Raw genomic sequence first — 15,994 nt, forward strand, 5'->3', positions numbered from 1 at the left:
TTCTTCCTAAGCACTATCACTTTGACCATTGCTCTTCCAGATAAAACCCCTGATTGCAGGCTGGTTGTACACTTGCTGTTTTTGGGCTTGTAGCTTTTTGACAGTACAAATGCACAGAATGGATAAAGCTTTACGGATTGTTGTTAACTAAGAATAAAAGGAAACAATTAGTAAATAAGGCTTAACAGTGGTTCTGGAATGGTTCTGGTTCTTGGGGTAATTAAGAGCCCTAGATAAAGTGTAATTCCATATTTATATATAGTTTGTTCATGTTTCTAAATATACATCTGATATATCACTTACTTGAAAAGTTGTAGCCTAGTGGTTAAGGTACTGGGCTAACAATCGAAAGGTCCCTGCTTCAAGCCCCACCACTGCCGGTTGCCACTGTTGGGCCCTTGAGCAAGGCCCTTAACCCTCAATTGCTTAGACAGTATACTGTCACAGTACGGTAAGTCACTTTGGATAAAAGCGTCCGCTAAATGCTGAAAATGTAAATGTACTTGCTAATTAATACCAATGCTGGGAAAGTACATTTTTGCAAGAGAGAACAGGCTGGTTGGAGGGTACCTGGAAATGTATTTTTTTTACATGCAGTGTTAAAATAATACACGTCTTAACTGCACCACACTTCTACACTTCTCAAAACTCAAAGTGTTGGGACTTGTTGAACACTGGCCAAAATGGGACCAGCTTTCCTAGAGGCCACCAGACTTCTTATTTTGTCATGTTATGATTGTCTTGCTGCCTGCCCTCCCCTTCCTGAATGCAGTGGAAGCACAGCTGTAGCCATAATCCATCCACTTATAGCATTTGCATGGTTAGCTGTTAAACATGCTACTCTGCTAAGCCGAGACACCAGGATGAAAATCCATATTTATTTCCTTTATTTCCAGCATAACTGTCCACAAGGTCCACATTTGCATGATCTGAAACTTCAGTTTTACCCCATTAAACACTTTTAGAATTAAGAAACATATAAATATGAAAAACAGCTCTTTGATATCAGTTGGTAGATGAGCGTAAGGTTTTTTTTTTTAACATTTTTTTTTTTTTTTTTTTTTTTTTTTTTTACACATGATTATAAAAGGGTTGTAAACAGCTATATAGTTACAGGGCTCAAAAGTCAATCCATTTTCATTTGCCAGTTTTTCCATCATTAAAAAAAATAAAAGAAGTACGTAATAAAACACTGCCGTAAGGCCAAAGTTCAACCTTTACTAAATCATAACAGATGCCTGATGAGAATTGACACAATATGCACAAAAAAAGTTGCACTGTGCAGCCACTAGTATGTGGCAACAGATGGTAAAACAGTGGGCATCCTATTCCAAAATGTTTGAATAAAAAAAAAAAAAGGGCAATAATATCGATGTTTCTTTTTTCCATATATACAGCCATTGTTGGATGTTTATCTGATGGTAACGAACTGAAATATAGGAGGATCATCAAGGACTTTGCTGCCTGGTGTAAACTAAATGTGCTTCACATTAACACCAGTAAGACTAAAGAATTGGTGATCGATTTCAGAAAAAGGTTGCATCACACCACACCTATAAGCATCCAGGGTTTGGACATTGAGATGGTGAAGGAGTACAAATACCTGGGTGTTCACCTCAATAACAAACTGGACTGGCCAAGGTCGCCTCCATCTACTTTGGAGTGTGCCGACCACTGCTTAGATCCTTTTATGACACTTTGGTAGCATTAGCCATCTTTTATGCAGTGGCGTGCTGGGGAGGTGCAATCTTGGAGAAAGACAGGAAAAGACTGAACAAGCTGATCAAGAGAGCGAGCTCTGTCTTAAACTGTCCTCTCGAACCTGTAGAGGAGGTGGGAGAACGGAGGATGATAGCCAAGCTGTCATTCACCTTGGACAACACCTCACATCCACTACACGAGTCTGTAGGGGTCTTAACAAGCTACTTCAGCACCAGACTCCTCCACCCCTTGTGTAACAAGGAGCACTACCACAGGTCCTTCATTCCGGCCGCCATCAGGGCTCACAATAATAATATTTCATATGTCTCTCATAATTACACTTCACGTCTATGGTGCAATACAAAAAGTGCAATATGTTATAAACTGCCTGGCCAAAAAAAAGGTCACACACTAACATTTGCTGTGGCATCGTTTCCACAAGCTTCTGCAATGTCACAACATTTATTTCTGTCCATAGTTGCATTAATTTTCCCCAAGATCTTGTATTGATGATGGGAGATTTGGACCACTGCGCAAAGTCTTCTCCAGCACATCCCAAAGATTCTCAATGGGGTTCAGGTCTGGACTCTGTGGTGGCCAATCCATGTGTGAAAATGATGTCTCATGCTCCCTGAACCACTCTTTCACAATTTGAGCCCAATGAATTCTGGCATTGTCATCTTGGAATATGCCTGTGCCATCAGGGAAGAAAAAATCCATTGATGGAATAACCTGGTCGTTACGTATATTCAGGTGGTCAGCTGACCTCATTCTTTGGGCACATAATGTTGCTGAACCTAGATCTGACCAACTGCAGCAACCCCAGATCATAGCACTGCCCCCACAGGATTGTACGGTAGGCACTAGGCATGATGGGTGCATCACTTCAGCCGCCTCTCTTCTTACCCTGATGCACCCATCACTCTGGAACAGGGTAAATCTGGACTCATCAGACCACATGACCTTCTTCCATTGCTCCAGAGTCCAATCTTTATGCTCCCTAGCAAATTGAAGCCGTTTTTGCCGGTTAGCCTCACTGACAAGTGGTTTTCTTAAGGCTACACAGCTGTTTAGTCCCAATCCCTTGAGTTCCCTTCGCATTGTGCATGTAATGCTCTTACTTGCACTATTAAACATTTCCCTGAGTTCTACTGTAGTTTTTCTACCATTGGATTTCACCAAATGTTTAAGTGATCGCCGATCACGATCATTCAAGATTTTTTTCCGATCACATTCCTTCCTCAAAGATGATGTTTCCCCACTGTCCTTCCACTTTTTAATAATGCGTTGGACAGTTCTTAACTCGATTTTAGTAGTTTCAGCAATCTCCTTAGATGTTTTCTCTGCTTGATGCATGCCAATAATTTGACCCTTCTGAAACAGATTAACATCTTTTCCACGACCACAGGATGTGTCTTTCGACATGGTTGTTTAACAAATGAGAAGCTACTCACTGCATCAGTTAGGGTTAAATAACTTGTTGCCAGCTGAAACAATCACCCATGCAGTAATTATCCAATGGGAGGCTCTTACCTATTTGCTTAGTTAAATCCAGGTGGTGACCTCTGAGCTCCTGGAGCCATGTTTACATGCCCCGCCCCTCTCTCCAGGAGCACATGTTAGAGGTGTTTCTGTTTAGGTTGGCAAGCCAACGCCCCCTCATAGTGATTGGTCTCTGTCTTATTACTTCCAGCTAGACCTAATCTGACTAAATGAGCTCATGGGGGTTTAAGAAGGGAGCTGGAGAACCAGTCTTTGGAGACTATTTTGGATTTTTGCCTTGAACTCTATTTTGGTTTGTTACCGGCTCCTTGTTACCGGCTCCTTGTTACCGGCTCCTTGTTACTAGCTCCTTGTTACTAGCTCCTTGTTACTAGCCTGATTCTGTCCATTTGCTGTCTTGTTTGTTAGCTTTGTAGCCCTGTTTAGCCATGTTAGCCCTAGTTTGCCCTGTGTTCCTTGTTTAGCCTTGTTAGGCTTTGTTAGCCATGTTGGTCCTAGTTAGCCCTCTTAGCCTTGTTTAGCCAGTCTTGTCTGTGTAGCTCTGTTTAGTCTGTTTAGTCCTGTTAGCCCTGTTTGTTCTGTTTAGTCTTTGTTTGTTAACCTTTGCCCTCAGTCCTGTTTAGTCCTGTCTAGTTCATATTAAGCTTTAGTTAGATTACATTTACATTTATCCAAAGCGACTTACACAGTGAGCGGAACACAATGAGCAATTGAGGGTTAAGGGCCTTGCTCAAGGACCCAACAGTGGCAACTTGGTGGTGGCAGGGCTTGAACCGGCAACCTTCTGTTTACTAGTCCAGTACCTTAACCACTGAGCTATCACTGGCCCCTGTAGCACTGTATGTTTAGCATTAGCATTAAGTGTAGTTCATGTATGTTTAGCTTTAGTTACATTAATATTGTTAGCTTAGCAGAGGTCGTGTGTTTTCTTGTCTTGTTTAAACTTGTTGTGTACTTCTAGTATTGTCCTTAGTCATTAATAAATCTTTGTTAAATACATCTCTGCGTGTGTCCGCCCCTTGTCTTGTCATAGCCCAGCGTTACAATATTCATATTTAATGTATATTATATTTTTTTACGATAATATGCATCACTGCTCTTCAAGGGAATATTTTTTTAGAGTAAATAACTACACACTGTGTGCAATATTTTTCACTTAGTTTTTTTTTCTTCTTCTGCTTTTCTTCTGCTGTAACAAGTTAATTTCCCCAAGGGGATCAATAAAGTCTTATCTCATCTTATCTTCCTTGTAGCCTCCACTTTTTTGGCAAGACTTTTCACAAGATTTTGCATTATGACTGTGGGAAGTCCCATCCACACCAAACTTGTCAAACCATGTATTTACGGATCTTAGTTTGTGTACAAGAACACAGACAGGGACAAGAAAGGGTTTCTTCTAACTGTTACCACAAAGTTAAAAGCATACAATTTATTATAAAAGGGATCTTCATAAATTTTCCACACTTTTATATTGAGGGTGGGAGGAGTAGCAATTGGTAGTGTCTGAGAGAGCGCTTCTAGTCCGGATGTAGCACCATCTGATTTCCACCTTTTTGGATGCTCAAAGAAGCTTTAAGGGGAAGAAGATTTTCATGTGAGGATGTGAAAGCAGCGGTCCTTCAGTGGCTACACGCTCAACCAAAAATATATTTGCTGATAGTATTAAAAAGTTGGTACGATGCTGGGAACAATGCATCACAAGGTGACTATGTAGGAAAGTGTTGTAATTTGTTTTTAACATTTTTAATAAATAGAGTTTAAAAAAGAACCTCGTATATTATTGCTTTTTTTTTTTTTTTAACACCTGTTGTAAATGATTGTGGCTTAAAAATGTGACCATGCCGCTCAGGTGGCGCAGCAGTAAAATATGCTAGCACACCAGAGCTGGGATTTCAATTACATCGTATCAAATCTCAGCTCTGCCATCTGGCTGGGCGGCTATATGAACAATGTTAGGCTGTTGTTCATACAGGGAGGGAGCCGGATAGGGACCTCATAACTGATGCAATTACGAACTCTGTGTAGAGGAATAATACGATCAGGGTGTGGCTCTCCGTGCACAAGGCTGATTCGCATATGAACTCTCCTCGTGCAGGTGAAAAGATGCAGTCGACTACTGCACGCGTGTTGGTGGGGCAGTCCGAGTCCTTTCTGTGTGGAGTTTGTATGTTCTCCCCATGTCTGCGTGGGTTTCCACCCACAGTCCAAAGACATGCACGTGAGGTGAATTGGAGATTCAAAATTGTCCATGACTGTGTTCGATATAACCTTGTGAACTGATGAATCTTGTGTAACGAGTAACTACCATGTCTGGCATGAATGTAACCGAAGAGTGTAAAACATGACGTTAAAATCCAAATAAACAAACAAACAAATTAGGAGGCTAAGAAGAAGAAAGAGGTTTTTGAAATCACAGGAGTGCCATGAAATGCAGGTCCTTACCAGTTTTAAATAGACGTTTGGCTGGTAACTTATTTAACATCCCAAAGTGAGCTGAGACAGGCGGAAGAAGGCTTACATTCGGAATTATGAATGACTATAGACTATAAATATCAGAGAGTGATTGCAAAGCTGTAGTTCTTGATATTAAATGTGTAAAGATGATTAGATAAGTTCAGCAATCAGTCAAAGTAATAAATACACAGTAAGCACTGCTATCACAAATTATAGTACTACCAAGGCCAGAGCTTTATGATCAGTTCATAAAAGCAAACCATTGTAATTCACACCAACATGTCTACATCTCGTTTGTAAGAATTGCATTACTGATAAAACAACAGTAGATAAGATTCATATCTCTGGAAAAAATATGTTCAGACGTAAGTCATACTTCTAAATTAGTACTTACCTTCTAACCAGGGTCGAAGAGCAAGCAGTGAAGATGTACTGGGTGTATGCAAAACTTTTGGAAGAACAAGGTAGGGGTGTGTGTGTGTGTGTGTGTTTTCCAAAGGAGAACCCTCACATGTATGCTTGTTAGTGTGATTAATGCGTTTAGCTACTGTTTGTGAACATGATGAGAGGAAAGCACACCACAGGACCTTCAGAGTGACCAGATGACAAATGTCAGTTAAATGAGTCCCTGACACATACATTTACATTTATGTTTCCGGCATTTAGCAGACACTCTTATCCAGAGTGACTTACAAAAGTGCTTCCATAGTGAACATTACCTTACTCTAATTTAAGTAGACAACAGTCCAAGAATACAAATCTGCTGAAAACTCTGTTAGAATCAAAGTTTGTTTTATGCAAAAAATAAATAAGAGCCTTAGTAAGTACATGTCAGCTTAAGTGCTTAGTAAAGAGGTTTTTAATCGTCTTTTGAAGACAGCGAGAGACTCAGATGTTTGGCCAGACAAGGGAAGCTTGTTCCACCACTTGAGTGCAAGTGCAGAGAAGAGCCTTGATGCTTGTCTTCCTTGAGTTCTGGGTGGTGGATCAAGTCAAGCAAGACTAGTGGCTTGGAGGTTGCGTGGTACAGCGGGGTTTTATTACACCTTGAAGGTAAGTTGGGGCTGGTTCTTTTTCGACTTTGTAGGTGAGCATCAGTGTTTTAGATTGAATGGGGGCAGCTACAGGAAGCCAGTGAAAAGAACGCAGAAGTGAGGTGATGTGGCAGTTTTTAGGTTGGTTAAAAACCAGCCGAGCAGCTGCATTTTGGATACATACAGTGAGGGGGTACCACACACACAGTCAATTATACCAATAATATATTTTAACCTTATTCATGTAAACATGCACTTGGAGCATAAACAACAATATATTTTAAGCTACAGATGTCAGATCAGAGTATTCTGACCTCAGAGTTTTGATGTAGTTTCCAACAACATATTTGGCTCATAAGATCAATTACCGGAACAGGCTTAATGTTAATGTTTCTTTAGCCTGACATCCAGCATTTGATTAATACTAACCATTATCCGAAAGCAAGCCAGGCCTTATCGGCAAGCATCACGTCTCGACCTTAGTAATGTTGTTAAAGGTAAAAAAAAGTAAGACCACTTACTTAATTTGACCACTTTTATTTATTTATTTAACATGAAAGATAATAGTCACAAAACCAATGTGCAGTTCAGCTAAATGCATGGCACTTTTACTTGGAATCTTGCCAAACACTGATTGCTGTTTGGTGTCTAAGAAATAATCTGGAAATACCAGGAAACACCAAGGCAAAAAGATAAGACTAATATGAGGGATGAATACACAGAAATTCTTTGTAGTGAACATGGAGTTCATGATATTTGTAAACCTTATCATTCCACACATATTTGTCTATTTTATATTTTCCACTTTTTCAAATCAGCATGTTGTTACTGCATTTCTAATGTAAAGAGCAGTGGTAGCTTAGAGATTTAAATTTCCACTGTTGAAGCCTTGAGCAAGGTCCCTACCCTTAATCAAGTTGTATTTGGTCACAACTGTAAGTCACTTTGAATAAAAGCCTCTACTAAATGCTGTAAATGTGGTGCTTTCTGTATTAACTTTAAAAGTAAAATAAATAGATGGTATAACACTGTGCACATATAGAACTTGATTTGATCCTCTCGGTGATGTAGCGGTCTAATGCACTAGCCCACCACTGTTGAGATTTTGCTTCCAATCTCAGCTGTTCTATAGACCAGCCGGGCACTGATACAGCAACATTATTGGCTGTGTCTGTATGGGAGGAAAAAGATTGCTGTAGTACAATACTGGCCTCTGCTGTCTGGTCAATGCAGCTGGCGATACATGTGGCAAGGGGTTCACATGATGGTCCTAGCCCTCCCTTAGTCAGCACTGGGGGTGGTGCAAATTTCATGATTCCAACAGTAAGGAATAGGATAAAACTAGATTGGTAGCAAATGGGAATAATTGCAAATATAATATAGCCAAAAGTTGGGCTAAATTGTATGTTGCACCAGAAAATCAGGCCATTGCCATATCCAGTTTCAGTGTAGTAAGGCAAGCCTGAAAGTGACATTTCACTTTAAACTTTACAACTATGAGGGGAAAAAAACAAAATGAGTCTTTGCATCTAAACTTAAGCTATGTCCTGAGGTTTCCCCTTTCTCTGAGCCTATAAGAGACCCTCTCTTTAGGAAGTAAGATTAAGGCCTGTATCATACTTCATCCATCCATCTATCTATAGGCACTAAAGTCTATACATTTTGAATTACTGGATTCTCAAATTTGCATTCATCACTTATCACAACATAAGCTAACACAGATTGTTAGCTCTTATCTAATGAAACATAAAGATAATGCAAACTGTCACCTTATGCTAAAAGAAAGTTTTGTCTGGGGTCAGGTGTCGTCCAAGGCTTACTCATGTTTTTACATTGTCCATGCAATTAGCAACAAACAAGTCAACATTCAGGGTGTCAAATTTGAAAAGGAAGAAGCCCATGCCAATGTAAAGCTCATCCTACTCTGGACAGTGTCATCTGTGATTCAGCTGCTTCCTGGTTTTGTTGGTTTTTGGATCTAACAGTTTAGTCAGGTATTGAGATATGTACCTTGTCAAGGACACTACTGTTTAACAACTTTCCTGCCATATTTTTTGAAAAGCCACAATAAACTTATGAAAGAAGTCAAATTCGACTGGTTTATGTACACTTTTGTATACATACATTTTAACCAAAGGAGAATGTCACTTCTTTGACTTCTCTTGATTTGATTTAAGGCTTTTAGGCCGTTTTTCCATTACAGAAAAAAATACATCGTATGATAGGAGTGGTTAATGCCTTTTCAGAAAACCTCTGTGTGGCGTTTTTCTCTTTTGCTTTTAGTGTTGTTTCACTAGTGTAGTGTAGCATTATTGCTAAACACAGTTTTAACCTAGAGCAGAAGTGTGGTTAATATTGTAGCAGGTGAAGTGTGGTTTCATCATGAGCTGTAGTGGTGAAGAAAGTTTAGGGCAGGTGTAAGAGGGTAAGCAAATAGCTTCTGAGTTTCCTGGGTTCTTTTTGCTGCAGACAGAACATGTTATAAATATATAATCCTATGCTTATTGTTGTCTGGTGATTAGCAAGGTTGAGGCTTATCCATGATGAAAGAGTTCACTGAAGTGATTAGTACACTGAATAAAATATGCAATAGAATCTTTATTGTCATCGTACTTAAGTACAGTTATTGCTATGGTGTCTTTTCCAAGGCTGTAATTCCAATATATATTGGAATGTATTCAGATATGCTCAAAATGCAGATGCAGATGTAAAAATAATAAATAAACATATTCTGCTTACTATGTTAGGATCTGTCAGTAATTTAAATATGGCAGTAATGTTTTACGATAGCAGGAACCCCTCCCGCCATGCGCCCCGTAGATTTGGTCACCCCCAATTTTCAATGGTTGGGGTCTCTCCTATAGAGGTCATGGTTACAAGTAGCAGAATTAATTATGTATAACAGTATAGTAGTAATAATAATAACAGTACTAAGGTGAGTAAACCAGTACATTATACATCCTGCACAGATGCATTTTCTGTAAATAAATAAATAGTTTGGTAAATAATTATATGCCTTGCCTTATGAAGTGTACCCAGAAATATAGAAAAGACAAATTATATATTTGATGAGCCTTGGCCGCCCATGACCCTGTCGCCGGTTTACCACTGTTCCTTCCTTGGACCACTTTTGATAGATACTGACCACTGCAGACCGAGAACACCCCACAAGAGCTGCAATTTTGGAGATGCTTTGACCCAGTTGTCTAGCCATTACAATTTGGCCCTTGTCAAACTGGCTCAAATCCTTACACTTGCCCATTTTTGCTGCTTCTAACACATCAACTTTGAGGATAAAATGTTCACTTGCTGCCTGATATATCTCACCCACTAAGAGGTGCCGTGATGAAGAGATAATGAAGAGAGTGGTCAGATGTGCACTTAGGTGTCGCAGCAGTATACCATACTAGCCCATCATGCCAGTTACCCAGACATTATTAGTTATGTCTGGTGGGAGGGGGGTGACAGAAGCCCACTGCAGACTGAGAACACCCCACAAGAGCTGCAGTTTTGGAGATGCTCTGAACCAGTCGTCTAGCCATCACAATTGGCCCTTGTCAAACTTGCTCAAATCCTTACGCTTGCCCATTTTTACTGCTTCCTAATAATAGCTTGTTTAGGTTGACTAATAATCTCAAATGGAAGGAGTAATAATCACAAGGTTATAGAATACAATGGCTTACATCATTAACAAATGGTTAATGTGCACCTTTATTTCTTGTTAATGTTATAACCCTAAACTCAGACAAATGAAATGATTCATCTAATGACAGCTTACCTTATCAGGAGTCTAATAGATTTCCACTGGAGGTTTCCAGCTTGATAAAGAGAATGACATCACTGTCGTAAATGAAGAGCATGTCTCAAATCACCAATTCTTCAAAGAAACACAAAGCCTCCTTTTTCCTGACAGTGTCATTAATAAGACCAGCAGTGGAGTAGTTGGAGGACAATTAATGGAAAATGTGTACTATCAACACACTGGCATTACACCATGCACTTAAAAATGAGAACATTATTATCTTAAGCTTTGTAATGCCTATCTAGAGGGTTGTGTAATCTGACACAAATCACACCATCAAAGGCGGCAATACAGACGCTGACCCTGAGACGTAGAAATTCCTTCAGTGTGCCAAGCTAGGAATTTAGTAAAAGACCAATTTCAAATGACAGTGACTATATCATGCTTCCTCTCCACCAATGCCGATCCTCGCTCTGATTGAGGAGAACAAAGCTAACCCATGCCCCCTCCGACACGTGGGCAGCAGCCGTATGCATTTTGTCACCTACACTTTGATGAGTGCAGTGTGGATCAGCACTGTGTATGGAGAGACACATCATGACAGGACTCTTTTCCCGGGCCAATCGTTGCTCATGTGGTTTCCCAGCCCAGCCGGCAGGCAGAGCTGAGACTCGATACAATGTATTCGAGACTCCAGCTTCAGTGTTCCAGCGTGTGTTTTTACCGCTGCACTACCTGAGCGGCATATATCATCCTTTTAAACGGGTGGGCTTTGTAATTAAAAAGCAGCATAGTGTGACTGGTCTGACCCGAAAAGAAACTTGTGGTGTTTCCTTGTTGCATTTCTAAGGTTAAACTTTTTGTCTTAATTTGTGTTTCCTTATATTCCTAATGGAACAAAACACGTAATTGTCACTGTCAATGTCAATGTCAATTTATTTATAAAGCACATTTAAAACAACAACTGTTGTACAAAGTGCTGTACAATCTACAGTAAAATAACCATTACAGGCAACAAAGAGCAATAAAACAATAAGAAATATACAATAAAACATTAATACAGACAAACACACACTCTCATACTGTGTTAAAAGCCAAAGAATAAAAATAGGTTTTTAACCGAGACTTAAAAACAGTGAGCGTAGGGGCCGTCTTAACATGTAAAGGAAGTTTATTCCAGAGTTTGGGGGCAATAGTACAAAAAGCACAATCGCCCCTACATTTCAATCTCGATTTTGGTACGATCAGCAGAAAATGGTCAGCTGATCTAAGTGACCTAGACAAAATATATGGTCGCAGGAGATCTGAAATATATGATGGGGCAGAGCCATTCAGTGCCTTAAAGGTAAACAAAAGAATTTTAAAATCAATTCTAAAACGAACAGGGAGCCAGTGGAGAGAGGCAAGGATTGGAGTAATGTGTTCACGCTTACGAGACTTGGTCAAAAGACGCGCAGCAGCATTCTGGACTGCCTGAAGACGCGAGAGACCAGCCTGGCTAACACCAACATACAGAGCAATGCAGTAATCGAGTCTGGACGAGATGAATGCATGTATAACCCTCTCACAGTCCGTGTTAGATAAAAATGGCTTCACCTTAGCTAAGAGCCTCAAGTGAAAAAAGCTGGCCTTAACTACCGAGTTTATTTGTTTGTCAAATTTGAAGTCTTTATCTATTAAAACCCCCAAGTTCCTAACAGTTGAAGTATAAAAAGTTTCCAGAGGACCCAGATCCACCTGACCAGTATCAAAAGCCCCATTTGGTCCAAAAATGATCACTTGCCATGATTTATTGCACGCTTTTGTTTTGCAATGAAAGCAAAGTGTCATCAAATATTAAGCTTTTGGATTATTGTTTTTTAATGCTCATTTACACCGATTAGGCATAAAATTATGACCACCTTCCTAACTGACTGGTCTGCGGCTATGCAGTCCCATACGCAACAAACTGTGATGCAATCTGTATTTTGACACCTTTCTATCAGAACCAGCATTAACTTCTTCAGCAATTTGAGCTACAGTAGCTCGTCTGTTGGATCAGACCACACGAGCCAGCCTTCGCTCCCCTCATGCATTAATGAGCCTTGGCTGCCCATGACCCTGTCGCCGGTTTACCACTGTTCCTTCTTTGGACCACTTTTGATAGATACTGACCACTGCAGACCGGGAACACCCCACAAGAGCTGCAGTTTTGGAGATGCTCTGACCCAGTCGTCTAGCCATCACAATCTGGCCCTTGTCAAACTCGCTCAAATCCTTGATCCTTATGCTTGATCATTTTTCCTGCTTCTAACACATCAACTTTGAGGATAAAATGTTCACTTGCTGCCTAATATATCCCACCCACTAACAGGTGCCGTGATGAAGAGATAATCATATATAAATAATGGTCATAATGTTATGCCTGATCGGTGTATTTGATGCAAAACGGCCAGTATAAATGGGATTGTGATTTATTTTGATATAAAAATTAATTATTTCTAGCTGATAGAAATCTTTAAATACTGGTTTTGTAGGCAGTTGTAGTCCAACGGTTAAGGTACTGGACTAGTAATTGAAAGGTTGCTGGTTCAAGCCCCATCACTGCCAGGTTGCTGCTGTTGGGCCTTTGAGCAAGGCCCTTAACCTTCAATTGCTTAGACAATATACTGACAAAGTACTGTAAGCTTCTTTGGATAAAGAATGTAAACGTTGGCCAGCTCACTATGGATATAGTGTTTTGTGGTGTACAGTCAGTATTGGTTCAGTATTGAATACAGCCTTGTAATATTACACATATAATGCTATACTTTATCAGAATGTAAGGTAACTGTTAAAATTAAGCTAAAGTTATTCAGGCATTCTAAGCTTTAATTATATGGTTTAGGGTGTAGGTTAGAGGGACAAGGTTTAAGGAAAATGATACTGATTCCAAACATGATCACACGATCAGCCACTGTTGGAAAAATGTGGGAAAGGGGTTAGAACTAGTTTTCTACAGCGCTCTAACATTCCTAAGCCTGAACGTGATAGGAATTCTGTTTTCTCCCGACCATGATTAATAGGTGACAGTGAACTCTGTAAGGTCAGTCACTGTGCTCTCTCCCTCTCTGTCTCTTTTGTCTTACATCATGAAAGTTTACACCAGGCACAAAACTCCCATCAGATTAGATTAGATGTCAGTAAATGTTTCCTCTTACATAAAAATCGTACCATATCAGACACATGCTTTCAAGTGGTCACACCATACTGTACATAAAGGCATTATATTGTATTTCCCACATTTTGTAAATATAAATTAAATAAAATATGACTATACAGTAAACGCTTGAGTTACAAACGGTTTACCATACGAACATTTTGGGTTACGAACGATCTTTTTCAACTTAACATACGAACAAATTTCGGATTACGAACCGAAATTCGCGAAACATGTGACGTCACGAACAAATTGACTCAGAGCGTCTCTCTATATATCTATATATACCACAAGTGAACATTCGGACAATGGGTGGTGTTTTTTCGGTGTTTTCTTTATATTTTGTAAAATTTTATATTAAAATGGCCTCAAAGAATCTGCAGCGAAAGCTCAGTGATGAGAAAATGAACAAATCTATTACATTTGTTGTTGTATAATTACTCCTGCCAGTAGCTGTCACTGTGTATCAGACAGAGGGGACAGTTAGTGAGAGAGAAGAAGAAAGTTATTCTTTCATGCAATTACACCTACAAAATACAACACTATTGAAATAAAGAAGGAAATAATAGAGAAATATGAGAGTTATTGTTGTTTCTGGTAGATACAATGTATTATGGTGTATGGTACAGCACACGTGCTGTACTGAAATGTGATGTGTGTTTTTTTATGTACAGTACTACTGTGTATTGTTTATTATTGTTTATTACAGTATTAACTATTATATAATTTAGGATTAAGGGAAAATATACTTGTATTTATTACAAAAAAAACATTTAAGACATTAGAAAGGTTAGGTAAGGGGGTGGTTTGGGAGGTCTGGCACGGATTAATTCTATTTACATTATTTCTTATGGGAAAAATAGGTTTAACTAACGAACATTTAGACTTAAGAACAGCCCTTCGGAGCCAATTCAATTCATAAGTCAAGGGTCTACTGTATTTACAGTATAATGCAAAGACATGTCTAGAGCTATATGTGGAATAGACTACAAACTTCTACTGTGCAAGGTCCAAGTGAAGGTAAGAAAAAACTGTTAAAATATTCAATATTCAGACCCCCCAAACAACAAGCTAGAAAGTGACCTTAAAAATAGTATTATTTCAGTTTTTAAAAAATTAGGCAGATGCAAAAATTAAGCTAAAGCTCATGTGAGAGTAAAATAAGCTTATTAGTTGTTATCAAACCTAGCTAGAATTACATATGTTAACTTATGACGTGTACAGTTATTAAAAAAGAAACAACATCCTTATTTAAAACATCTGAAAATCCATCCAAAAAGAGAACAAGTAAAAGAAAATTCACAGGAAGAACTTAACATCTTTTAATTGAAAACTATACAATGACTGCTCATACTTAATTGCCGTAAGAGCTCAAAACTTAATAGAAACCATATTGCATATGTCAGTCTAATGTCTCATCACAAGACTTATGTTTAGTGGTATTAAATACACTAGGAGGAAAAGAGTACAAATTGGAAATGCTGCATCACATTTAGTGTACAGTATGAAGAAATAAATTTTTATAAACCTTTAACAATGCCAAATCTAAAAGTAAATACATTAAAGTGCTAAATACAATGTATTGCATCACAATAAAACATCTTCTTCTATAGTTTAACAGTGCAAGGTCCATAAATAAGTTGTAGGTATGGCTCAATGCATATTTTGGTGGTGGATCATTCTCAGCACTGCAGTGACACTGACAAGGTGTTGGTGTGTTAGTGTGTGTTGTGCTGGTATGAGTGGATAAGACACAGCAAGATGCAGATGGTAGGGACAGATTTAAGTCTAAACATCATAGTCAACTTAGTGGGTCAACCTGCCTTATTTCAGTAATTCAAGTCGCTGTTTCTCTGGCTCCCCCTTATATAAATTGAGCAGATGTTATCTAAGTATTGTTGCTAAGTATGTGCATCCCTTGTCGTTCATGATTAACCAAGTTATAATGATAATGAGATGAATCATCAAATCTAAATTTAATACAGCCTACAATTCAGCAGCAATTACATGATGCAATTACATGAACCAGAAAAATCTATATCCAATAGCTTGTAAATCTATGCCACAATCTACTGAGACTGTCCTGAAATCACATGAGGTCCTACCCAGCTTTTGTGTGGTGTTTCATGTAAGTGGTCAGCAGGTTATGCCCGGTGAGTGGGCTAACAGTGTATGCCAGATAAGGTAATGATAAATGTAGTAAATAAATCAAGCATTCATGCAATCAAGCAGTGAATTATTGTAGTGAATTACAATTTCCACTAAAATCTATTTTCTTCAAGGTTACATCACAATGGAAAATAAATATGTGTTAGGTATGCAGTCTTCCTACATATATGTAGGAGAATATATTTAGGCTGATTTATTTTTAATCTGAAATGT

This window comes from Trichomycterus rosablanca, chromosome 1, assembly GCF_030014385.1.
Source record: "Trichomycterus rosablanca isolate fTriRos1 chromosome 1, fTriRos1.hap1, whole genome shotgun sequence".
In the NCBI taxonomy this organism is placed as follows: Eukaryota; Metazoa; Chordata; class Actinopteri; order Siluriformes; family Trichomycteridae; genus Trichomycterus; species Trichomycterus rosablanca.